The sequence below is a fragment of the Gopherus evgoodei genome, chromosome 19 (genome assembly GCF_007399415.2).
Source record: "Gopherus evgoodei ecotype Sinaloan lineage chromosome 19, rGopEvg1_v1.p, whole genome shotgun sequence".
Taxonomy (NCBI): domain Eukaryota; kingdom Metazoa; phylum Chordata; order Testudines; family Testudinidae; genus Gopherus; species Gopherus evgoodei.
This window is the reverse complement of record NC_044340.1, coordinates 7,988,697-8,013,949: the sequence shown is the minus strand read 5'-3', so window position 1 is coordinate 8,013,949 and position 25,253 is coordinate 7,988,697. Positions and strand designations below refer to the sequence as shown.

General features: G+C 44.3%; 1 protein-coding gene across 4 annotated transcripts in view; it reads right to left on the bottom strand.

Moving 5' to 3' along the window:
- The window catches only part of FLI1 (Fli-1 proto-oncogene, ETS transcription factor), a 116,415-nt gene that overhangs the window by 75,955 nt on the left and 15,207 nt on the right, over positions 1 to 25,253 (bottom strand). The gene's annotated exons all lie outside the window — the stretch shown is intronic.

Genomic DNA, 25,253 nt, shown 5'->3' with positions numbered 1-25,253 from the left:
TACTATAGAATACTATATTCTCATGGGGGCCCGGGGAAAATTGCCCCACTTGTCCGCCTCCAGCAGCCATGTCTGAATCTACAAGATCCAAGGATTCTCACAGTCCTAAAGCAATAAGCCCATAAATAGATCCTCTGAGCCCTTCACTCCTCTGCCACATGCCAGCAACCTGATGGGTCTGCTCAGTGGTCTGCGGGCAGATGTTGGATGGGATGGGAACTGAGTTACTGCAGAGAATTCCTTCTTGGGTGCTGGCTGGTGAGCCTTGCCCACATGCTCAGGGTTTAGCTGATCACCTTATTTGGGGTCGGGAAGGAATTTTCCTCCAGCGCAGATAGGCAGGGGCCCTGGAGGTTTTTCGCCTTCCCCTGCAGCATGGGGCATGAGTCGCTTGCTGGTGGATTCTCTGCAGCTTGAGGTCTTCAAACCAATTTTGAGGATTTCAATAACTCAGTCCTGGGTTAGGGGTTGTTATAAAAGTGGATGGGTAGGGTTCTGTGGCCTGCCTTGTGCAGGAGGTCAGACTAGATGATCATATTGGTCCCTTCTGACCTATGAGTCTATGAGTCTAATCTTCAAATCTCTCTCTCTCTCTTTTTTTTGACAGAATGGGCAGATCTCCTACTAGCTTTCATGGTAGCAGGATCAGCCCCTATGTATTTGTGCAGTACCCACTCCCATCATTGTTGGATATCATGATATCTTCATGCTATCAGACTCTTTGCCCTCAATACCCAGCCCGTCCTTCCATGTGAGTCATTCACAACTGCCATGATGTAGTACAGGGGTCGTCAACCTTTCAGAAGTGGTGTGCCGAGCCTTCATTTATTCACTCTAATTTAAGGTTTCGCGTGCCAATAATACATTTTAACATTTTTATAAGGTCTCTTTCTGTAAGTCTATAATATATAATTAAACTATTATAAAGTAAATAAGGTTTTTAAAATGTTTAAGAAGCTTCATTTAAAATTAAATTAAAATGCAGAGCTCCCCCCTGCCCCAAAGACTGGTGGCCAGGACCTGGGCAGTGTGAGTGCCACTGAAAATCAACTCGTGTGCTGTCTTTGGCACATGTGCCATAGGTTGCCTACCCCCGCTGTAGTACCTGGAATGTCAGAATTCATAGCCGAAAAAGCAATTCTGATGCAATTAAAGGAATTGTGACTGTTGCTAGGACTAGGCACATCAAAAAAGTCTTCACTTCCATGATTTCACATATTAATACTTAGCATGTATATAGGGCTCTCTACTCATCGCTCTCAAAGCCCTTTACAAAAGAGGTCAGTGTCATTACCCCAGGTTTTATAGATAAGGAAAGTAAAGTGCACAGCATTCACATGGCTTGCCTAATATCATTCAGCAAGGCAGGGGTTAGAGACCCCATGTCTCCAATCCCAACTGAAGGTCTTAACTACTGGACCACACTGTAGAAAATGCATTGCATTTGGAGAAGGCATAAATAGGAATTAGGCACTCCTGCCTGAACTGCCTTTTATGCCTTTGAAAATCCCTCTCTGGATTAACTTGGTTAGTATAAATATCACATGCTACTGAACATTGAATACTTAGGAACAGAAACACAGATCTCTAGCTGAAGCTTTTTTTTTTATCCATCAGGGTTTTTTCTGTCTGTGCCTGTTATTCTCATCTCATCTCACTCCTTGTTAGTTTCACACAAAACTAACATACCAAACCCACTCCTGTTAGGCATAGTCAGATTACATCAGTGAATGGATTGGCTAAAAAGAGCTGGTTAATTTCATAGACGAGACAGTTTCTATTCACACACAATTTGGAAGCAATAATAATTACTGATAGGATAGGAATTAGATTACAGAACACAGCTGCTTCATGCTATCTTGGCAACGTTCTGTTATTTAAGAGTTTTTCCCATAGAGTGAAGTAGCTGTTTTTCAAGGCCTTGATTCAGCAAAGCATGTTAGCATTGTGCTTAATTGTTTTGCTGAATAGAGATGGTATTGGTTCCACATTTAAAACTGAGCGCACCCTTCAATGCTTTGCCGAACTGGGACCTACAGATGTCTGCCATTCTTCAAGTAGGCAAATATTTATTATCCAGCCTTTAATTTTCTCCTGTTCAGCATAAAACACTGTTTTTGGTCCAATCCTGCAAACACTTAACATGTGTTTAACTTCAGGCATGCAAGTAGCAGCACTGAAGTCCAGGGTTAAGTCTTTGCAGGATCAGGTCTTAAACTGCAAACTGTGACCTTGCTATCTTACACATTTGCAAACCGACCTTTGTTACTAACAACATCTTAGATCTTTAACATCAAAGAGTTTGAGATTAACCTGAGTGCTGCTAATTCTCATGATTTTATCATGAGTATTGTGGTATTTGGTGTTTCTCATGAAGCCTCAGTTCCTGGAATCATGTGATAATGTGAATGTACATTTCATTTAAAAATAATAATAAAGGTAAATTTCTAGATCTCATGGTTGTAGGCGGAAGACATGATTTAAGGACACCCTAAAGTTTAAAAAAAAAACAAAAACCAGAAGGCTAATAAAAAGAACCCCCAACTGATTGTCTTAAAAATCATGAGATTATTAAAATAATTTTGTGATTCTGGCAATAGAGTTATCTATTTTCTTTGCATTCTACTGGAATTTGGATGATAAAAACTAGATTGCTCAATATTACTATTATTTCTGGTCACTTTCACTTCTGGCTCAAAGGAAGGAAATCCACTCAACAAAAATGTCCAATGCTATTGAATTTCAGTTGCAAACAGCGCAGGAAAATGGGTCCCTTTTTCTCCCAGAGCAATATTTTTAAAAAATGGAACAAATCAGCCTCCCACTATTAATTTTTGTTCAATCTTCATTGTATATGTTCAAGTCAAAAGTAAAACTAAATTTGGAGGCTAAATAATCTATGATGACTGACTTTACTCATGTGAGTCAGCCCACTGAAGTCAATGGATCTACTCACCTGTGCAAGCACCAGCAGGAGTGCTGCCCTAAACCTGTTACATTAGAAATAAGTAAATAAATACCTCTCAGTTCATTAAAGATTTATTTCCTGTTTTGTTGAATGAACCTCAGTCCAAGTGGCAAAGAATCCACTTTTTTTTAAAATGCCTTTATTCCAGCCCATGCTGCAAATAGCAAGAGGAGCAGAGTGGATGGTTAGTATGCGTGTCATTATGTGGCTCATGGTCACACCCTCACCCAGACTCTAAGCCCTGTGCAAGCTGCAATACAAACAACAGGAAATGGGTACAAGTATTTATAGCATTATTGTGTTTATCCTGAAGTGATGTTCTGCAGATTATTATGAACTTTTTCATGGAAGAGAACACAGCTTGTGTCAGCTGGAGAGCTGCATGTGTTTTACCCCTGGTACTCCCAGCTGGCTTGTATATTCCTGTCCATCTTCCCCCTCCCCCTTTTAGGAGGGTTTATTTTATGCTTTCCAAAGACAGATGCAATGAGCCATTTCTCCCTTCAGCCCTATCAGTGTAAGTCTGAAGTAACACCAGATTTACAGGTTTGGAACTGAGTAAGAAAGGAGAGTCTGCCCCATATCTGTTACAAATGATCTCTCAAAAAAAACCCAAAACAAAACCAAAAAAGCCACCAATGGATCTCTACATCATTTTTTGCCTGCTCTAAAAATCCACACACTGCACAGAGTCAAAAACTCACCCTCTTCCTAGATTTCAGCACTGCCAACAAAGAAATCAGTAAAATAACAATGCCCAACTCAAACCATCTGTCTAGGTATGGCAAATCCTACAGTTCTTCCCTCTAGACTGCTCAGCCCACATCTTGGATCCTCTCTGCTCCTAGAGCCATTCCCATCTCTCTTATATCTGGATGAGATAATGAATCAGCTGCTTTGGTGAGTCAGCAAAATATACTTATACCCTTTCTCATCAAGACCAGAACCTGTTAATAAGGTGAGGTGCTTAATACAAACTGTCTGCCTACTGCTTTTTCTTCCTTGCCATCTCTACACTGAATGGGAAAGAGAAAGAGACTTTTGCTAATCCATGCGCATTTCCCAACTTGGCATAAAAGTATTCTAGAAACAACATAGGAGAGATGAGGTAAATGATATAATAAGTTAATATCCAGGCAGCATAAAAAAAACCCCCAAACTAGCTGGCAGATAAACCTCACCTACACAGGCCAGTTCAAATTCAGCCAGCAATACAGAAGTAAAGATAAAATAATTGTTTAAAAAGAAACCTATTGTGACTCAGGAAGCAAAGAAGCAGATATTTCTTCATTGTCAGACCACTTTATGTTATCTTCAGTCATCTCGGTCTTGTCTTTACAAAACTGTTCAACAGTTCATATCATTATATACACTATGCAGTTTCTGTAAACCTCATTTAAAAGCAATCAGAAAATCAATCACATGATGCTGGAACTGCTTACAGCTCGTGACTGTTATTAACAAATTTTAACCTTTTCTCTGAAAACACAGAGGGAAATCCTCCCGTAACTTAAGCTTTCAACAACGGTCCTGAATTCCCCTCCTGTCTATAAATCAGAGCATCCCATCGTTTCTTTGTTTGCAAATATAATACGCTCCCTTTTTGTCCATTTAAAACACAAAACAGCAACAACAAAGCATTAGGAGATCTTTGTGTATGTGAGCAATGTTTCTTTCTTTCTTTCTTTCTTTCTTTCTTTCTTTCTTTCTTTCTTGTTCTGCATTAATTTATGCAATTGAGTCAATATCGGAGCATGGCCTATTTGTATGAATGCCCTTCAAATCCTTAGAAGTTCTATTAGGGTTTCATTATGGTAGCATTGATCAAACCTAGATTCGCGGGGCTTATTTGCATCATATTCTGACAGGTGCTAGTCCAGGTGTCCTGTTGTCGCTCTGGAGCACAAATTAATAAAGCAATCCAACCTCTACCGATTATTATTTGTGTGGGGGAAGGAAGAAAAGAAATTTAGAGATAGAAGAAAGATCAATTTGACTGCATTTCCCCAGGCAATGCAGGATTGCCCTCTACAAGAATCTTTCTTGGGTTATGTCAGGTTTAGTTTTTAAGTGATGGGACACCCTCCACTACCTTTAGGAGACTATTGCACTACCTAAATGTCAGGATACCTTTCATTTCCTTTTAGACTCTCAGGCCTAGTTCTGCCCCTGGAAACACTTGCTCTCCAACCTTGGTGTTTATACCCTGGTAACATTTTTCAATGTTTATATGTCCCCATAGTCACTAATTCAGTCCTGGCTGCCTAAAGCATTGAAAAATGACAAATCAGACCCTCAGATGGCAGGAGAACAGTTTAATAATCATGAAATTTTTATAATAATAATCTCAGGGTCTTTGTACTTAACATGCTTTTGATTTAAGATTTCATTTTATTTAACTTATGGCTTTTTAGCCTTTAGGGGTCATGTTTTCCAGCTTCCCTTGGTAGGCATGAGAACTAGAAACTTCCTTTTAAAAAATGAATCCTGAGATTCTTCAGTGGTTAAGATTAAATCCAGGGGGTTCAGAAAACCACCAATATTGCAACATGTCTGCCTCCCCATTCAGCACGTCTTCCACTTTCAATCATTCCACAGACGTCAATTTATCCAACCCTCCTCGTCCTTTTCGCTGCTCTTCTCCGAACCATGTAGTGTCTGGAACTGAATGCAATATGCCATGTGCCTTCACATCAGAGCCACGTAAAGGGATTATTCTGAGCCCCGCCCTCTGACCTGACAGCATAAATGCAGGTGCAGATCAAAACTGCACCAGCACTTTTTGCAGATTTCCCCTGCTTGTTTTTTCCCACTGACTTATCTTCCACTCATGTCCATTGTGCCTTTTCGTATAGAAAAGAAACAAGCTTGTACTTGGTGCACATAACCCTAATGGGCCTTCAGTCTCCTTCTTCCTCCTCGATATCCAGTTTGCTGCTCAGTCTTCCTCAAATCACAGCCCTTTATGCACTTCTGCTTGCTCCAGCACCTCCTTATCGACATTGGGTCTTCACTTTCAGCTGTTCAACCAGCCTGCACAAAGAATTATCCAGCTAAGATCCCTAGGAAGAATCCTTGGGCCAGAGCCTTTGTTGGGGTAAATCCGGGTTGGTTCACTGGCACAGCTGCACTGAAGTTAGATTACACCAGCTTAGGTTCTAGTGCTTATTTTCAGTCACTCACCATGGCAATCCTTGGATTTTTTATTGCTTCTGAAAACCCACTCCAAATTGTTTCCACGCTGTTGGAAACTTTCTCTTTCCTGCTATGTAGTTAGAGCCGGAAAATGGGATTCAGGACTCCTGGGTTCAATTCTCAGCTCTAGCACTAATTTACTGTGTGACTTGGCCAAGTCACTTAAAGGCCCGTTTTACAGAAGTGCTGAGCACCGGTGCCCCATTGACTTTGTTAAGAGCTGTGGGTACTCAACAGATCCGAAGATCAGGCCTTTCCCTCTCAGTGCCTCCATTCACCCATCCCATCTACCTCGCAGGGGTGCTGTGCGTCTGAATTAACATCAGGAAAGCTCTGACGTCTTTGGGCAAAAGGAACCATAGAAGTGCAAAGGATTAGTGCTAGTGATAGGGCCATGCATTTCCTAGCCAGATCAGGTCCTCCAGTGTCCACTCTGCATTGATGGATACGACCCGCTTCGAGTTCAGTGAATCAGGACAAGGTCCCAAGGTTGCTCAGGAAACAGAAAACAAGGAGGAGGAGAAAACACACTAACAATCAGTTTGCAGCAAACAGCACTGGCTAAATGACAGTCTAATGAGACAAACTGGTGATGCAACTCCTCTCACTAGAAACCACTTGTTGTTGGCAAAATGGGCTCTCTGCCCCTGCTTACAGAGCCTGTCAGGTGCATGCCAAAGAGGCTTCCAGTTCTATAGAGGGTTGAGAGACAAGAGCCTTTCCCTGTTGTTCCAGCCTGTAATGAAAATTCACTTGCCACAAATATAAATGCGATCCGGGAGCAGATTTGCACCTGTCTCCACAGACTGGGATAACACAATGATGGTGTTCAGAGGGCAAGTCAGTCAGCAATCAGTGAGAGTCAGGCAGAATGGGTGCACGTGCCCTTGGTACCTCTCCACCAAAGCACTGCACATATCCTGCATTGAAAATATATCAGGTTCTTTTCATGAGATCATCAGAGCAGGGGCTTGGTTGTGTCTTACAAACCATTGTACAGTGCTATTCTTTTCCATACAGCCGCCCTTGGCTGGCATGACCTCTCAATGGTGGATTAAGAAAAAAAGAAAGAAAGAAAGAAAGAAAACAAAAGTCAAATCTCCATGATAGAGCATGCAGTGTATGTCTTCTCTATAACATACGGCTACAGCACTGAACACACAATGGCAACTCCCCTCCAGCAGTGCCCTAGAAATCATAACTGTTCCCAGCTGCATGCTAAACAAATAAGAATGACATGAATTCAAGACAATATTTCATGGGATTTTTTGTTCATTCTATTTTTTTAGATTATATACTCTTCACAGCAGGAAATGCATTCTCTGTAATTTGAAAGTGCCAGGCAAATTTTGGGTATTAGAATAAATGTATTTCCTTCCTTTGCACACTTCCTTCCACGTTCTCCTCCTCTTACATCCAGCTGGTTTGATCTTAGATTCAGAGGGATTTCCTATATTAACACTTTAAACATGGATAGCATTTTTATCCAGGCTCTTTGTAAACATTTGCCAGTTCTTCCAACATTCCCTGTGAGGTAGGTTAGAGCGATGAAGTGATTTGCCCAAGGTCACACAGCAAGTCAATGACAGAGCCAGGAATAGAGCCCAGTAGATGCAACTCCCAGGGTCCTGTTCTGGCCACTAGCCCACATTCTCTTCCCTTCAAATCTACAGTCATCGGCTGCACATTCCACCAATCAAAACACAGGGACACGTGAGCTTGATTCAGTATCAATATCAATATCAGTATTCAATATCTTCTACGCTACCTACCCCTTTATATCTTTACCTTATTTATATGATAGCATTTGATTATTTGAGCTGCTCAAAAGCATGGAAAATATTTTCTGCTGAAAATGTGGCAGAACATTTTGTCCTGTTTCATGTTAAAATTCTGAAATTCATATCTATCTATCTATCTATACCAGCTCTAATTGTGATAGCCCCAAGCAACTGGCCAAATCACAAAAACTGTGGCCAAGAGGTCAGATTTCAGAGCCAAATTCCTGGACCCCTTGAAGTCAAAGGCAAAACTCCCATTGACTAAAGTTATTACTTTTACTTTTCAGATTACATTGGTGCCTAGAGTCCCCATGGTGCTAGGCGTGTACAAACACATTGTAAAAGATAGTCCCTATTCCCAGAGAACTTACAATCTAAATAGACAAGGCAAAGGAAGACTTATTACCCCCATTTGACAGATGGGGAATGGAGATACAGAGAGATTAAGGGTGTTGACCCAGGTCACACAGGAACTGAGTCAAGAATCGAAGCCAGATCTCTCAATCTTCTTCTAACCTGACACACTTTAGTCAAACACAACTTACAGAGCTCATTAGAGGAGTAATTGGGTGAAATGTAAGGGCCTGTGTTATACAGGAGGTCAGACTAGATGATCTAATGGTCCCTTCTAGCTTTAAACTCTATGAATCTCCTGAGTCCCAGTCTAGTGCATTCACCACAAGACCAGTTGTCTTCTCCAAAGTAGAACCAATGGTTGGCTTTAACTCCTTGACATCTTCTTTATGGCAGCTCTGGCTCAGAATTCCTATTCTGGAACAATGACCCTATTCTAGAAGTGAGGTGGCCAGCAAGCAATCACCCTAAAACGCATCATCTGCACAGCCACGTGCTCTACCTATAATCACAGGCTATTGCACATTAGAATAGAAATGCTATTGTTAAGGGAGGCAGACTCGGACATAAGTGACTTGGAACAAAGACCCATCTTCTAAAATTACTTTTGAATCATGACCTGCACCTGTGACACTCTAGAAATCAACAGCAACAGTCAGTCTAGCCATGTCATGAGCCTGATTCTGCTCTGATACTCATGTGACTCAGGAGTAACTCTGATGAAGTCCGTGGAGTGCCAGAGGAGGTGTAATAACAGTGTAAGTCAGACAAGGCATTTTACCTACAAATACCACTTGGGACTGATCTACCTGTCACCTGCATCTGTGTGGCCCCATTGATTCAACCCATGATTTACACTGGAATAAATGAGAGAAGAACCATGATCCTGGAATCCACAGTAGCTTTGTCCATTCACAGACACTTTGTATCTACTCACAGGTTATATACCCATGTATCTTTATACAGATAAGCATGGTAGGTACTCCCAGGTATTGTGCCCAGTATTATCTTGGGTACACAACTCAGTCACAGGTACTCCCTAACACTCAGATGCTGCCTGTAACCACACGCTATAGCATAAATCCTCAGGTATTTTATACACCCTGTAGCCCCATGTTCTATGTTGTTTCAAGTGCTCCATGCAGCCTTGGGCACTCTGAATGGCCTTAATTCAGCAAAGCACTTAAGCAGGTGCATGAACGTAACCACTTGCTTAAGTCCATCCCAGTTCAGCAAGATGTTAATGCATGTGCGTAAGTCCCATCACAAGTCAATGGGGTTTGAGCATGTGATTAAGTGATTCACTCAGTCAGGGCGTATCCCTTCCCCACAATGTCATTCCACGGGGGACACCTCGAACAAGTGATCAACTGTCAGAAAGGGCATCATAGGTCCAATCAGCTGTCTCTCCCTGCTGGGTCGTTCTGCTGTTCAGGAATGATCCACATGCAGAGGTAGTGAGGGGGAAATAACCCACCTGAGTCCCCTGAGTGCACCTGAACCAGTTAGGTTCATCTGCGCTGCACTGGCTCTTAGACAGGCGAAGAAGGGGCATGCGTCTGGCTGTGCTGCTAGTGCTTTGATGTTGATGGTATAGTGTTTGGAGATGTCCATGTTTAGAAGTAGGAATGTGTGTGTTTATGGGGGGTGCGAGGTGTGCATTGGAATGGGTTGTGGTACTCTGGGGACCCATATGGGGCAAAGGGGAGCAGGGTGTGAGTATGAGTGGGTCTTTCATTACGGAGTGCGTGTCTCTTGGATTAGCTGATAAGGCTAGATCATGGGCTGGTGTAAAGTGGTGTCGCTGAGGATGTGGCCCTTGGATGAAGTGGTGCTGATTTACAGCCTCTGAATTTCTGGCCTGTGGTATAGAGAAGGGCATTAAGGGGAAGATGGTCGGGCGAAGGAGGGCACTAGAGAAAGAGTCCTGGTTAGGGCACTCGCAGGACTTGGGAAACCCAGCTTGAATTTCCTGCTCTGCCATGTACTTCCTATGTGCCTTTGAGCAAGCCACTTAGCCTTCCTGTTCAGTTGCCCATCTATAAAATGGGGATAATAGCACTGCCCTGCCTCACAGCGGGGTTGTGAGAACACATACTTTAAAGACTGGGAGGCACTTAGCTGCTGTGAAGATGGGAGTCATATAAACACTTCAGATAGCGTGTGAATGAGGGAGAAGAGAGAATGAAATTGCAAATGAGGTGCTGGGAGAGTTGGAGGCAGGAAGGGGGCTAGCCTCAGAGCCTGAAAGCAGAAGATGAATCTAACCTGTTCCTGGATAGAGCATATGGTAGTACGCTCGTAGAGAACCGTCTGGACAGCATGTGAGGTGCTCAGAGAGCGCTCAGCTGGTGCGATGAACTGCTCCCCACAGGACCCACCCTGTCCCTGTAGGAAGTGGAGGGGTTTCCTGCTTGGTCTCCTCCCACTCCCTCTGTGTCTCGTTGTGCTGATCTCTGTGACACATGTGTTACAATGCTTTGCCGCCTTAAACAGCCAGCCCCAGTCACAAATCTCTGGGCACGTTTGCTTGGCATGTCAGCCAGCCTCTTTTCTGCGCCTGTTACTCTTAGATTGGCATGAAGCAGGGCTCAGTGAGCAAAGTGTGTTGCACAAGATAGGGTTTCTGTGGTTTGGGTTTATTTTACTTTTTCTGTATGTCTGCAGCTGCTAGTTCTGAAACTACCAGCCCTGGAGCAGTTCATTAAAAGAAAGAAAGAAAGAAAGAAAAATCAATGGGAGAGAGAGGAGGATTGGTGCAGGGGTCTGACCGAAGGAGAGAGACTGTTTTAAACTAACAGCAGCCACTACAAGTGTAAAAAACCCCAGCTGATATTTAGGTTTAGCTGAAACTGTAGCTGTAGGTGCGCTCTGCACATGTATCTGTTGAGCAGCAGCACAGACACACTCAGCAGGACTCATGCACAGGGCAGCACAAGTTCCTGAACATAATGAATCTGAAAAATCTATCTACGCTTGTAGAGAGCAGGGCCCCTTTGTGCCAGGTGCTGTAGATACACATAACGAGAGACAGTCCCTGCCCTTACTGAGCATCCAATTGCAATAGACAAGACAAAAGCTGAACAAAAGGAGTGTTGTTATCCTAATTTTGCAAAAAGCAACTGCGGCACAGAGAGATGAATTGACTTGCCACATCGGAGAGAGCAACAAATTGAGCTGAACCTCCCGAGTCCAAGTCTAGTGCCTTAACTTGTCTATTTAGACTGTAAGCAATTTGGGGCAGGGACTTTCTTTTACTATGTGCATGTGCAGTGCCTAGCACAGGCAGGCCCTGGTCTAGGTTAAGGTCTCAAGATACCAGCGTAACACAAATAATACAGAACAATAATAATAAATGACCACAAGAACTCCTTCCTGGAGTAAAGATTACACACAAGCTCTCGGAAGAGCAGTTTTATAACCTCTCGTCACCTCCATTAAAGAGAGGTAAATTCTTCTCTCAGATGCCCTGGCATAAATCCAGAGCAACTGCATTGGCTTCAGTGGGAGCTAGATTAGGTTTATGGACTTCACTGGATTTACTCTGTACCCGTAGGAGAGTAGAATTCCACCCAGTGACTAATGACGTTGCCCCATTCCTATACAAATGCTAGGGACGTACATACAGATTTCCCATTACATCTAGGCTGGACTGAGTGTGTCCTGCAGAGCTCTGCAAAGCAGGCTGAGACCAGCCTCATCTTTAATACTGATGCACAGCAGAGAGAAACTACCTGTCCCCCGAGATTTAATCCAGAGGACTCGCTAGCTCCTTCCCGGCAGAGGAGTATAGGCCTGGAGTTGCCATTTTTATGTTGGTGTTATGTTTTATATCCCAAGAGAGAGAAATCCTAGACAGAGAAACCCTATACAGCCTTAAGGGATATATCTCTAGGGAGAAGAGTCCAGTCCCCATGGAACTTTTAGAGTCAGACCTTGTGCTCAATGAACCCAATGGAAAAGTTTCCACTGAGTTCAGTCGGGCAAGATCAGATAGTCAGTCCTTGGCTGAGACAGCATCTAGTAACAACTGAGGTGGTGGGTTTATAAGGTGGATATCTGGCTCCTAGGAACCAAGATCACCAATTCTTTATTGCTCCTTTGCTAAGTGTCTAGCACAATTGGGCCCTGAGCCAATAATATAGAAATAAATAATCACAAATAATAATAGTAATTAATAATAATACAGAATAAATAAAATATAACACAGACACCAACTAGACGTTAGACAACCACAACTTCGAGTCACTAAAAGAACCAGGTGAAGGTCACAGGCACACACACACACACACACACACACAAAATCTGCTTTAAAAAATCCATTTTCAATATTTCATTTTCGTTATTATACCATTTTCATGTTGGCCATTTTATGAGCCAGAAATTATATTGTGTCTGTAGGAAACCCTGTGATGCAGCCACATGTTTTCAATCAAATTAGCCCGTGGTATTCTGTTCTTATTGTGCAACTAAGATGCAGCATCACTGCAAGCAGACCTCAGTTCCAACTGCCACATTTATGGCCTGTTTCGAAGCCAGCTGAAGTCAACCCGAAAGACTCCCATTCGTCCTGTTTGATACTTCAGACGAGCCACGCGCTATTGTGATTTCAATGTGCTACAGTGTTGGTTTTTAAATTGCACCATGTCGTTTAGCAGAAATAAAAAGTATCAAAGGAGTGAAAAGAACAAGTGTGGGTAATTAGCCCTGTAGCATTTCTAGGAATCGACACACAGAGCACTCAGAGGAAAATGTTTTGATTATGATGCAACGGTTATAACAGTCAGATCTTCAGACCATCCAGTTTATTTCTGTCCATATCTCCCTTTGTTAATTTATCTCTGTGTAATGATCAGGGAAGCACAAAGGTACAGGCGAAATAGTGTATACAATATAGAAAGTCAGAACAAACACACAGACTTGATCTCCTGCTAGACTGGGGGGAGCTGAAGCTTGGGCCATATACCATTGCAGGTAATTTGGAATTGATATCTCAGAGTTCATCTATGATCTTGGTACCGTGAGGGTTTAACAGTCACTGAGCTAAAACATTGAGAACAAATTCACACACGTGGTTGTCTGGTAGTTAAGGCACTAGGCAGGGATTCAGGAGACATGAGTTCCATTTCTGGCTCTGACACAGACTTCTTGTGTGATACTGACAAGACACTTAATTTCTTGGTGTCTCGGCTCCCCATCTGTAAAACAGAGAGGAGGGTTCTTCTCTTCAGGGGGGTGTCATGAGGGTAAATTCTGTCACGTGCCTGGCACTCAGATACATGGGCTGGGATCTACAAAGGGGTGTAGGCCTTGAAATGCTGGGCACCCATGGTACCTAGAAAAATCCCAGGAACACCACTTTGATCCACAAAACCTGAGTAAGGCCCCCGACATGATGGATGGGGAGAGATACGTGCTTTAAGCTGTGATGTACAAAGCCAGCACACTAGGCAGGGAACTGCCAAAGCTAGCCAATGGGAGATGCTGACCAGATTGGAGGTGTGCTAAGCCCTGCCCCTCCCTTTGAAATAGGTGCCTAAATCCGGGCTGCAGGGAAGCACCTAGCACTGCTAGTGATCCGTAAATGAGGGGAAGATGAGGGCTGGGCTGTCTATGTTGCACGCTGACCTGCTAGGCTGTGGGATGTTCTGATCTAGGGCTCCCTCAATCTCTGCTGTTAAAAAATTGGATACTTCAATGTGAATTCTAGAGCAGGGGTTCTCAAACTTCATTGCATCGTGACCTCCTTCTGACGACAAAAATTACTACACGACCCCAAGAAGGGGGACCGAAGCCTGAACCCAAGCCCTGCCACCCCAGCGGGGTGGATGGGGGGGTGGGAAGATGAAACTAAAGTCTGAGGGCTTCATCCCCGAATGAGGGAACTGTAGCCAGAGTCCCACCACCCCGGGCTGAAGCCTTCAGGCTTCGGCTTCAGTACCAGGCAGTCGGGCTCAGGCATCAGCTTCAGCCCTGGGCCTGAGCAAGTCTAACAGCAGCCCTGGTGACCCCATTACAACGCAGTTGTGACACACTTTGGGGTCCCGACCCACAGTTTGAGAACCGCTGTTCTATAGCCTAGTGGTCTGAGCACTCACAGAGGTGTAGATCCTGTTCTAATCCCTTTACTCTCTCTGGTACAAGGGAGACTTAAACCAGGTCTCCCACATGCTGGGTGAGTACCCTATCTGCAAAGCTCAATAGTATAAGGAAGGTTCTCCCTGGCTGTTTTGTGTGAACTTGCCTGAGGGGCCCAATCTAGTAGGCATGCTCAGAGGTCACCTACCGGATTGGGCCCCTGTACACGACTTAGGCAGCCAAACACTTGTCTTTCCCTGTTTGTGAATCGCTCAGGGGCTTAGGCGTGAGACAGACACCCAGATGCCGATCATGAGGCAGTAGTGCACATGCTCAGATAGGAGACAGGCATCTGGGCACCGACAGTGAGGAAAAAATGTCGCAGCCAAGTGAGTATAGGCCCCTACAGGGTTTGGCAGCAGCCATGTGAGAATTTTGTGATTCAGCGTGGTTCCTAAAAAACAGGATTTAGGCACCTTAACACCTTCATGGATCCTGCCCCATGGTACTTCAGCCACGTTCCTATAAAATGCAGAGCACTGTGGCCCTGATCCAGCAAAGCACTTAAACTCCGGCTTACCTTGAAGCCTGAGTAAGCCCAGTGGGGATAGGATCACACGCATGAATTTTGCCAGTGGAAGCAAAAGATCAGGGTCCCAATGTCGTCCCGATTTATCTGAGCATTTCTCCCTGCCGCGCTCAGAATCTGTAGCACTGTGACTCATAACAAAACACAAAGCTCGTGCTAGATTCTTAGCACGCCTCAAAGGTACATGCACTCGTGTAAAGTTTTATTACTCAAGAGGGGTTTCAGCCTTTCAGGACCAATTTACAGGCAGAAATCAAGGTGCTTTCCGGTGGTGTGTATATTTCACTCTAATTTCTGACCACGTGATTTTGCACTGGGCTAGTGATAAGCCTAGTGAAAGGACTAGTGGTAAAAGTAGCAAAGAGTCCTGTGGCACCTTATAGACTAACAGACATTTTGGAGCATCATGCTCCAAAACGTCTGTTAGTCTATAAGGTGCCACAGGACTCTTTGCTGCTTTTGCAGATCCAGAGTAACACAGCTACCCCTCTGACTAGTGGTAAGTCATCCTTTCACAACTGTGCTACGGGGTGCTGCAGGACTGGGGGAGCCTCCATGGGCCCTTTGACCATTAATCCTACAGTGGAGGATTGGCTTAAAATGTACTGGGTGATACCTTACTGTGATATTCTAATGAGTGGGGTACTGGTGTGGGTTTCAGGACATCTGGGTTCTATTCCCAGCTTTGACAGTGACCTTGGACAAATCACCCCCGACTCTGTTTTCTCTCCCACCCATTGTCTTTTTTGTCTATTTAACTTGTTAAGTCTCCGGGATACTTTTTTTTGCTGTGTGTACGAGTAGCACAATGGGGCCCTGATCTTGGTTGAGGCCTCTACGGGCAACGATAGTCTTATTAATTATTGGTATGACTAATAACTTGGATTTCAGTTCTAAGCAGATCCTAGAAGCTAAACTGCAACGCGACTAATAGGGTTTCACAGAAGTGAATATGGCTCTACAGAGACTATATTAAAAATATGCAGGATGTAATAGAAATGCTAACCTACCACTATGAAATGATCTTGGATGGTGCAAAAAATTTTTTCTTATTTTTTTAAAAAGACAGAAAATGCTCATTTTCTATGAAATAACACATAATGGGAGAAAAACTCAACCAAACACTCTGGAACCTGCAAGAGGTTTGGTTCATATTTGGTTCCAGCAATGAGCAGGGGCTGAGTAGGTTTGATCTGGGGTTCAGAGTTGGGGAGGCAATGTTATTCACCCCTCCCCAGGGGTTAAATTAGAACATCTCCCCATCCTCTCTCTGACTGGGGGAGCAATGGTTCCTCACTAGGGGCACCAGATAGCAAGTGAGAAAAACTGGGACACTTGTTTTTTTGGGGGGGATGTTGCCTGTATAAGACAAAGCCCCTAATATTGGGATGTCCGATCACTCTATCCCTCACTGCTCTCTTCTCCTTAGCTGGTGTGGCGAGAGTACTCCCTCTGTTTCAGTCTATTTTTACCATTGCTCATCGCTGCCCTCCCATGTAAAATCACGCACCACATACATTAAAAACCCACACATTAGAAACAAGGCAAGACCAAGGACCTTTTTATCTAGTTCCACATTCTCCTGGCCTCTGAATTTTGGTGGTTTGGCTAACATGACCCCTGGATCTGAACCACCCCTTTTTGAAGGCTTGATTGCTTTTGCAAGACCCAAATCAAAACTACCTTAGTTTGCTCTGTGACAGAGATAGGATGAAAGTGGGACCTTTTTTCTAAGCTCTGCTGAACTTTAGTGGTTTGGAATAAATGGAGCCTGGACCACAACTATCTTTCCTTCTGAAAAGGCCTGTCTCTGCTTGACTGCTTCTATTTCTCTTTCTTACACACACAGAGCTTTCTGGTACTGCAACGGAAAGCTGCCATTCCAGCACGGTTTCCTCTCACAACCCTTCCAAATGTCTGAATGCTAAAGAGCCTGATCTTGCTGGACTCAGAGCACACACAAAATCATATTGACCTCAGTAGGAATTGCGGATGAGCAGTGCCTCATGTTGTGTCTCTTTATAATGGAATATCAGTCTCAAATTGCCATGAATGTAGGATTATTATAAGGACTAGCAAACCAGAGCCCATTTGTGAGGTTCACAAACACAAAATACCCAGCATAGCTCAGCAGAGCAATACATATTGCAGTAAGGGGTTGCAGCATCTTGGGAAAAGTAGTTCTTACCCGTAGACGACAGAGTGGCAGGCCACGTGCAGTACACAATGACTTTGCCTTTGCAGCACCTGTCACACACACACTGTATACTTAAGTGCTTTGCAGGACTGGAATATTATCACAGAGTTAAATAGCAGCAAGTTAGAAGAATGAAAAATAAGAGGCAAGGGAGAAAATCTGAGTTTGCAAAGTACTTTTTAACATCAGCTCATTCCTACTAGGAATAGAGGCATTGTCAGTCAGAGCACGAGCACACAGTTATGCTGCTTTACCCAGCATGTGTATGGCCATTCAGGGGACATTTCTGCCAGCAGCTGGAAATTGGTACCATGGCCAAAATATCTAGCTACAGGTTCAGATACCAACAGATATCTTCATGCTTCCAAGGTTGATAAACTGACTTACATGCCATCTATTTTGTGTATGTTTTTTATGACACCTTCACAACTGATTGTCTACCTAGTTTCCCTGGACAGACCCCATCTCTTTATTCGATAGAATAAGGAAATCTTGGCCAAAATATCCCTTCCCCATCCTGATGTTAGAGTGGTTTGTCTGCCTCGCTGCTACCCAGAGGAGGCTGCATTTCAATAGCAAACTGATTCTTGTCAGTGATGCAAAACACTATTAAATATGAAGAGAGCTCTAGCACACTGGCCAAGATGGCTCAGAGTGCATGCAGAGAAAAAGATGAATGTTCAGTGTCAACATTATGTGAAATCCCGAGGAGATTTGGAACAGGAGCAGCTGAGGAGTTATAGTTTCCTTTGTTCTGTTAAAAGGAAAAAGGAAATACATCAGGAAACCAGACTGTGGAGCACAGGAAGTCTCACTTGGGCTGATAAAAGGAACTGATGTGAAGTAGGTTCAGATGCAGTTATAAGTCAATCAAGCTTGGAACAACAAGAAGAGCTATTCAGAAGAAACCAGAGAGCCAAACTGTGTTTCTTGCTGTAAAAACTGACCATTTCACTTTTTGTTAACCCCTTGCTTTGCTTCTTTTCATACATATATAAAAAAAATCCACTACAAACTGGCTTCAATAAGAATTAATCCTCTTTTCAATGCAAATGAAATCAGTTTCCACTTCTCATCACACCTTACACCAAGACCCACATACCCCACTTGGGTATCTTATTTTTGCTCATCATTTAGCTTAGAATACTGTACTTTTGCTAATTTCCCTCCTTCCCTTTGCAAATCAAAACCAGCGTTGGTGAAGAAGGGCTGTTTTTGCTGAGTGAGAAATCAGCAAATGATTAACCAAAGATTCTCCTGCCCGTTCCATTATTCTTACTGCATCTGCGCGATTAACAGGCTGGGGGTCTGATTCCTGGAGATGTAGCTTCAAATTTGACCTGGGATCTATCCATTCTTTATGGTCCTGATCATGATGTCAGTTGGACTCCACATCTTTGGCACCAAGTCCGATATTTCTTGGGGGGCTAATTCCAGTTCCCCCTCCTGTGGCAGAGACCCCATTCCAGCCCTGCTCGTCTTGTGTCCCCTCTCCCCCGCAGGGACCCCAGGTCTCCCTCAGCCAGGGGGGTCTCCCTTCTCTCTTACCCACTCAGTGCATGAACGGTGCTGTCAAGAGTCAAGTTTTTGATGCTCTCCTCTGTGCTCTGTTGCACAGGAACAGCCTTCCCATGTGCAGTGTCACAACTGCATTTGGCCCAGCTGCCCCTCCATATGGACGGGGGGACAGCCAAGTCAGATTTCAGAGGCAATGTGATCACGCAACCAGAGGGATACTCCACATGGCTCTGGCAGCCCAGGACTAAAACTTAAAAACTACTGCTACTCAGGACTACTGTCCCTTCTTCCCTCTCGGTTTCATGGTCTACTGAGCTTTGAGGAAGTGTGAAAACCTTGGTCAAAGAACACCCTCCCTCTTAGCCCCCTCTAATTGGCCCCACTTCCCCACATGGTAGAACTCAATGCATGATCAAGGCCTGTGTATGTAAACCAGTTGGTCTAATGTTGTGCATTATGTTTTCCACAGGATGGTGTGTCCTGCTGGACTGCTGAGCTGAAGTTTAGGAAGAATGAAGCAGGAAAGGACAGAAAGCTTGGTATCCATGGGGGGGCCAAGGAAGCGCTATTTCCTTACTGCACTGTAAATAAAACTCCTTCCCTTTTCCCATGTGACAGGTGATTGGAAGTGTGTTCGATACCATTACTGAGATAAAGGCAGAGGCTGAGATTTTAAAAGAGGATGAGGTGGATTTAGCCGTGTCACTCCTATTCATTTCACTGGGAGTTGTGCAGCTAAGTCTCCTAGCTGGCTTTGCAAATCCCAGCCAGACTGTTCCTATGTGGGGGCCTGAAGTTAGGCATGTAAACCCGTATTTGGGCACCTAAGTAAGGCCCTGATTTTCAAAAGAGCTGGGATTCACTGAGATCAGTGGGAGCTGTAGACATTCAGTCAGCACCTTTGCAAGCCAGGCTGCTTATTTAGGTGCACTCAGGTGCCTAACTTTAGACTCCTGCATTTAAACATGTTGGCCTAGCTGAACTCTGTATATTCAAATACAGTGTCTCATTTAACTGGATATTTTATGGGCCTGAGCCCATGACTGTATCAACATCCCCACTGATTACAAGGCTAGTGGCCTCTTAAGGAACAAGAAGAAAATCAGGATGCCTCTCCAATTAACCTATGATGGGGATATTCTGTCTGTTTAAGCCCTTGTGCCCGAGTTGAAGGAAAATCCTCTTGGGGTTAAGTCCTTGTTGCTTCCATGCAAGAGGCGGGTTTTTCAACTGCTGTTACTGGCTGGGCAGATGCACATCAGTAATTATGTGGCCGTGGGTAAAGAGGGGAAGAGAGAAAATAGGCTGTTGTTGCATCACCATTTTAAAGGCATTGCTATTTTGAACATTGCATGCCAGACTCTGCATTGCCCTCTACCTCATGTTGTCATTTATACTAGCACACAAATGAGCGTGAAAGACTCTTAAATCAGAATGGTAACAATTCACATGGACTTTGCACTCCCCTTGCACCTGTGTCAATAATGACATAAGGTGCAGGGTAGCAAAGAACCAGGCCCGCAGTTTAATGTCACTTTCTGCCGGTTCTGGAAATGGTTCATTTGCATGTTCCTATTCTAAGCCGTATTTTCAAAAAACAGCATGTACATTTGCACCCACCGTTTTGGGTCAGTCAATATTTGCACATTAGGAAATCCCTACCACCCATTTCCCTCAAACAGTAGCCATGCACACACATCAGGACCCAGTATCCACACTCAAATTTAGGTCTTTATTCATGCCAATGTTATATATCCCTATCCTCACCCCCTATATATATACATACATAGAGACACAAGGTATAACTGGAATATGGATCACAACAGCCCTCCACCTTTTTGGGACATTTGGATTCAGACCTGGTTTGTGGAACTAAATGTATAAATCAGGCCCATTTCACAGAAGCAGGCACAGATGCACATTCACATGCTCACCCACACAAATACTAGCACTATGCTACTGCCATGTTAGGCGTTGAGCAAAACCACAAATGTCTGGAAATCGGAGGTTAAGTCTCTCGTGGGTCCTTTAACTCTCCAGCTCACATGCACGTGAGATTGGACATAGGGTCTTTCAGTACCTGGTCACATAAGACTGAGCAAGATGACATACATTTATTTTACAACTGCAAGTCAACCTTGCAGAGTTATAGAAGTACTTTACTCGCTAACATTATAAGTGGAGATTTGTATCAAGATGCTCCATGACATAAAGTTGTACTGTATACACTCAGGGCCTGATCCTGAAGAGAAAACGTGAATTCAAATCAAGGGGAGGCCTTGAATAAGGATCGCAAGAGGAGACGATAATGCATTAAATTATGGCTTCTGTCTAATTGCCACAAGGATCAGTATCTCATCAGCTTGTCATGCCATTTCAAATCTCTCCAGGAAATGTAACCTTCCCCCTTGCTCTTTTCTTCTTGCTTTTGGTTCCCTTAACATTCTAATGAATCAATTCTACTCTGATATGCTGACTCGCCTCTGGGTTGCTCCTTAAATACACGTGTTGCACAGGAAGATTAGGAGCAGGAGCAGCGCCAGGGTTTTTGGTGCCCTAGGCGACTGCCTATGTCACCTAAATGGAAGCGCCGGCCCTGATTAGGAGCCCTTGTCTGTGTCTTCCCCCTTCCTATCAAGAGTAACGGAACATTTTAAATAAATAAATAAAAGTATGAAACCCTCAAGATGTGCCAGTTCCCAAGCAAAGTGTCCAGTTCCTCTTAGCGTGAACGCCACAGCAGTGCAGCACCTCAGGGTGAAACTCCGCTGGCCCAAAGCCTAAGCAGTTGGGTTGCATGGTGGTTAAAAGCTGGGAATGAGGAAGGGAAATGTGCCACAGCAGCACAGCCTCCCACTCCAGGCAAGCCAACCTACAGGCAGCAGCAATGGGCATAATCCTAGAGCTGCTAGTGCAGGGGGTCAGAATCACTAGCTTCCTGTCAACCCTGATTCTAGCCTTCCCCTGCCAGCCTCTTCACTGTCTCCTCTTCAGAGCAGCATGGCTGTCATGGAGACCCTCCTCCCTGGTGCCAAGGGAGTGCAGAGTGGCCAACACGCCGAGGGTAATATAACCCTTACTGTAGTAGCCTTCACCATCCCTCCCCAGGGTTTATTAATGGACATGTTCAACTTTTCTAATCTGAATATTTTATGTGCTAATTATCTGGGGCCTGCTCTTGCATGCAACCCACTGAAGTCATTGACAAAAATTTCCTTTGGCTTCCATGGAAGCAGAATCAAAACCTTTGTTTAAATACCTAGAGTAGAGAGTGCACTGGTTTGAGGCATGATCCTGCAGTCTGTACTCACGCAGAAATTCCATTGATCAAGTCATGCACCTGGGTACAGGTCTCTTTGGGGAAATGACCCAGTAAAATAAGTCACAGTGTTAAAATATCCCTGTCTAGGAAGGGGCTACTAAGAATATTCTGTAATAACATTTAACTTTTTAAATAAGTTTTAATAACTTTCTGTAATAACTTTTTTGATCATCCATTGAAAGACTACATTGCAGTTCAAGCAGATGTTTCACCTGAATAAGGACTGCAGGATCAGGGGTCTAAGAACATATGTCTCGCAAATGTCATGTGTTTGAAGTCCAAGCTGTTTTTTAATGATCACACAGAAAGACACCCTGAGTGATGAATGCGTGTGTGTGTGTCAGTTATTTTCTCCACCTGCAAATTAATGCTTTTGCACATAGAGTCAAAAGTCTTCTTGCCAGAAAAGGTTAAAGCCAGGGAGTTTTAAAATGGCCAGACAGATTTTTAAACCAAGTTTCTCAAAAAGAAACACGTTCCTGGTCTGAGGCCCTGTGGGCCAGGTTTCAGAGCGAGTATGAACACCTCCGGTTTACGAGAGGCAAGAAACAGTGATTGCAATAGAAATCCCACCACACCCTTGGCTGCAGCGGCACCAACACATGAGATGCGCACACTTGTATAGAGGAGAAAAAGAGGCAGATGGTTGTCATTGCTCATTTGAGTGATGTGGGCTTTTCACTGTATGCCCTTTAAATGGTCTAAGTCTTTCCTATGTCTCCTAAAGTGCTGCAAACTGAGTTTTTTGCAGCAGGGGAGCGACAGTCATCCAAACGTGCTTTTTAGTAACAACAGGCCTTTGCCAGGTGAACGTACACCACTGTGCACAACAGAAGAACACACTCATGTCTTGTCTACATGCTAACTAGAAGTGAAACAGCTAATTTGGTTTTAATTCACATCTTTAGTTATTTTGGTGGAAGTTTGTGTGGGACACATTTCAGAAGAAAAATGTTCCCATTTTAATTTAATGTAAGGGGATAAAAAAAATCAACTTCAGCTAAATCAAAATAGGACACTCTTAATCCAAAATAAGACTGTGCGCATGCAAATTTGTATTGAAGTAACTAAAGGTGTGAATTAAAACTGGTTTATTTAGTTGGAACATGTTGGAGAGAGTACACCCAATTCATTTTCTCCCAGCCATCTTCTGCCATTGCCATTTACAGAACGCGAACACAACTGAAGTCAATTAAGATAAAAGATTTACACGACTTCATCCTCTGGCATGTTTGACTGCCCACTCAGTACAAGACATAGTGTTATTATGGATATCATCTTTCATACCAGCCTCTCCAAAATCCTTTCCAGAGTTAGACACTAATATGATTCCCTGGAGAATGTGGTATATGTTTGGGTTTGTCCCCCTAATAATGGGTTGGGTTTTTGAAGAGACAAACATTTATAAAGACCCTCATATACACATTATTAAAGCCACTGGCCCAGATGCTGGGGTACAGAAATAATACACAAGGCAGTATAGGTGATGTTTAAAGCTCTCCTTGCACTCAGCTGATCCTGAGGTTGCTCTGTGCATGACATTCCAGGCATGCTATGCTAGAGCAGCCTAAGCAAGCCACATCCTCCCTCTCCCATTGCCCTTCACCTGTATCCCCAGGGAGCTAATGGAGCAGCTTTCAACCACAAAACTCACAACGCTTTACCAAAGCGGGTAAGTGTTATCCCCACTTTATAGACTGGGTAAGTGAGGCACAGGAAGGCAGGCCAGGCAATGCCTGGGGGCAGAACTCTTGAATCCTAATATTTTAGTTCAAACAATAGGGCTTCTTTAAACAGGGTATTACTGATTTCAGATTGGAAGGAAATAAGCCATTGGTTATAATAGAAGACCCTGAGGCCGGTCCAGTGGTTAGAACGGAGCCTAGGACTTAGGAGACCTCCATCCAAGTGCCTGTTCTCATGCAGATTCCCAGTGTGACTTGAGCAAATCAGTGTGTGTCAGTACCACAGCTGTAAACTGGGAATAAAAATAACGCCTCTCTGCCTCACAGGGATGCTATGAGATGCAAAGGTAGTGGGGCAATGGGAACCATATAAATATCTTCCATAGAGAGACACTGACTGGGGCTGTCCTCTCTGTAAGATTGAAGAGAAAAGAGTTGGACTACTCCGTCCATGTCTCCAGTGTTTTGACTTTCAGTCGTTCCCCTCCACCCATCATTCCTCCTTTCCTCCCTACTCCCTTTCATCTCTGTCCTCCCTCCCCCCCCTTTCAGGCAGTGGTTCTCAACCTGGTGTTTGAAGCCCACTGAGGGGCCATGAGCTGGTTTCAGGGGATCTGCCAAGCAGGGCCGGCATTAGATTTGCAGGGGCCCAGGGCAGAAAGACAAAGCATGGGGCTGAAGCCCTGGTCCCGAGCCCCACCACCAGGGGCTGATGCCAAAGCCGCGGCAACTAAGCTTTGTGGGGCCTTCTATGAGGTGGGGCCCAGGCACGTGCCTTGCTTGCTACCCTCTAACACCCCGCCCTGGCTTTTATATACAGAGAAACAGTTGTTTTGGCACAGGCGGGGGTGGAGTTTTAATAGGAGCGGGGGCTGAGAAAGAAAAAGATTGAGAACCCGGCTTGGGGGGGGGGGGACTCTTCCAAACTTTACACTTGTTCCAATCTGTAACCTAATGGAGAAGTTTTAGTTCCTGCCAGTTTGCAGCTTCTTTTCCCCCAGGTCAGCAAAAAATTCAGACCTCAGAGATCAACACCCCACCCATGCGATAGGCATCTTTCGAAATCCTCCAACCCAAGCACACCCACAGCGTCTCTCGCTTCTAGTCGGGTCTGCTGCAACTGCTTCTGCGCTGCAGAGTGAAATTAAAAAAAAACAACAACAAAACGCTCAGAGAGAGGATCACAAATTTGCACAAGTCCCTTTGCAGCAGAGCTGGGGAGCAGGATGCAACTCGGTTTGCAATAATAGCTGCTATGTGTGGGCCTGATCCTGTCTCACAAGGGAGTAAGGACTGACCTTCCACAGCATATTGCAATGGCCATGGCTTAGAAAAGCACAGGAAGGTTTTGGTGGTGGCCTTTTTGCCACAAGAGAGAACGGTTTCTGGTACACCCACCCTCGACGAGAAGGGGGAGGGAAATAGGCAGCCGGCCACCCTTGGAGCGCGGCGTTTCAACCGGGCCTGGCCAAGAGTGGGGAAATCAGACCCTGCTCACATCTAACCATGTGGGGGGACATCTGGGGCGAGCCTGGGAGCCGATCCCCTGCGCCAGCCCCAGACACT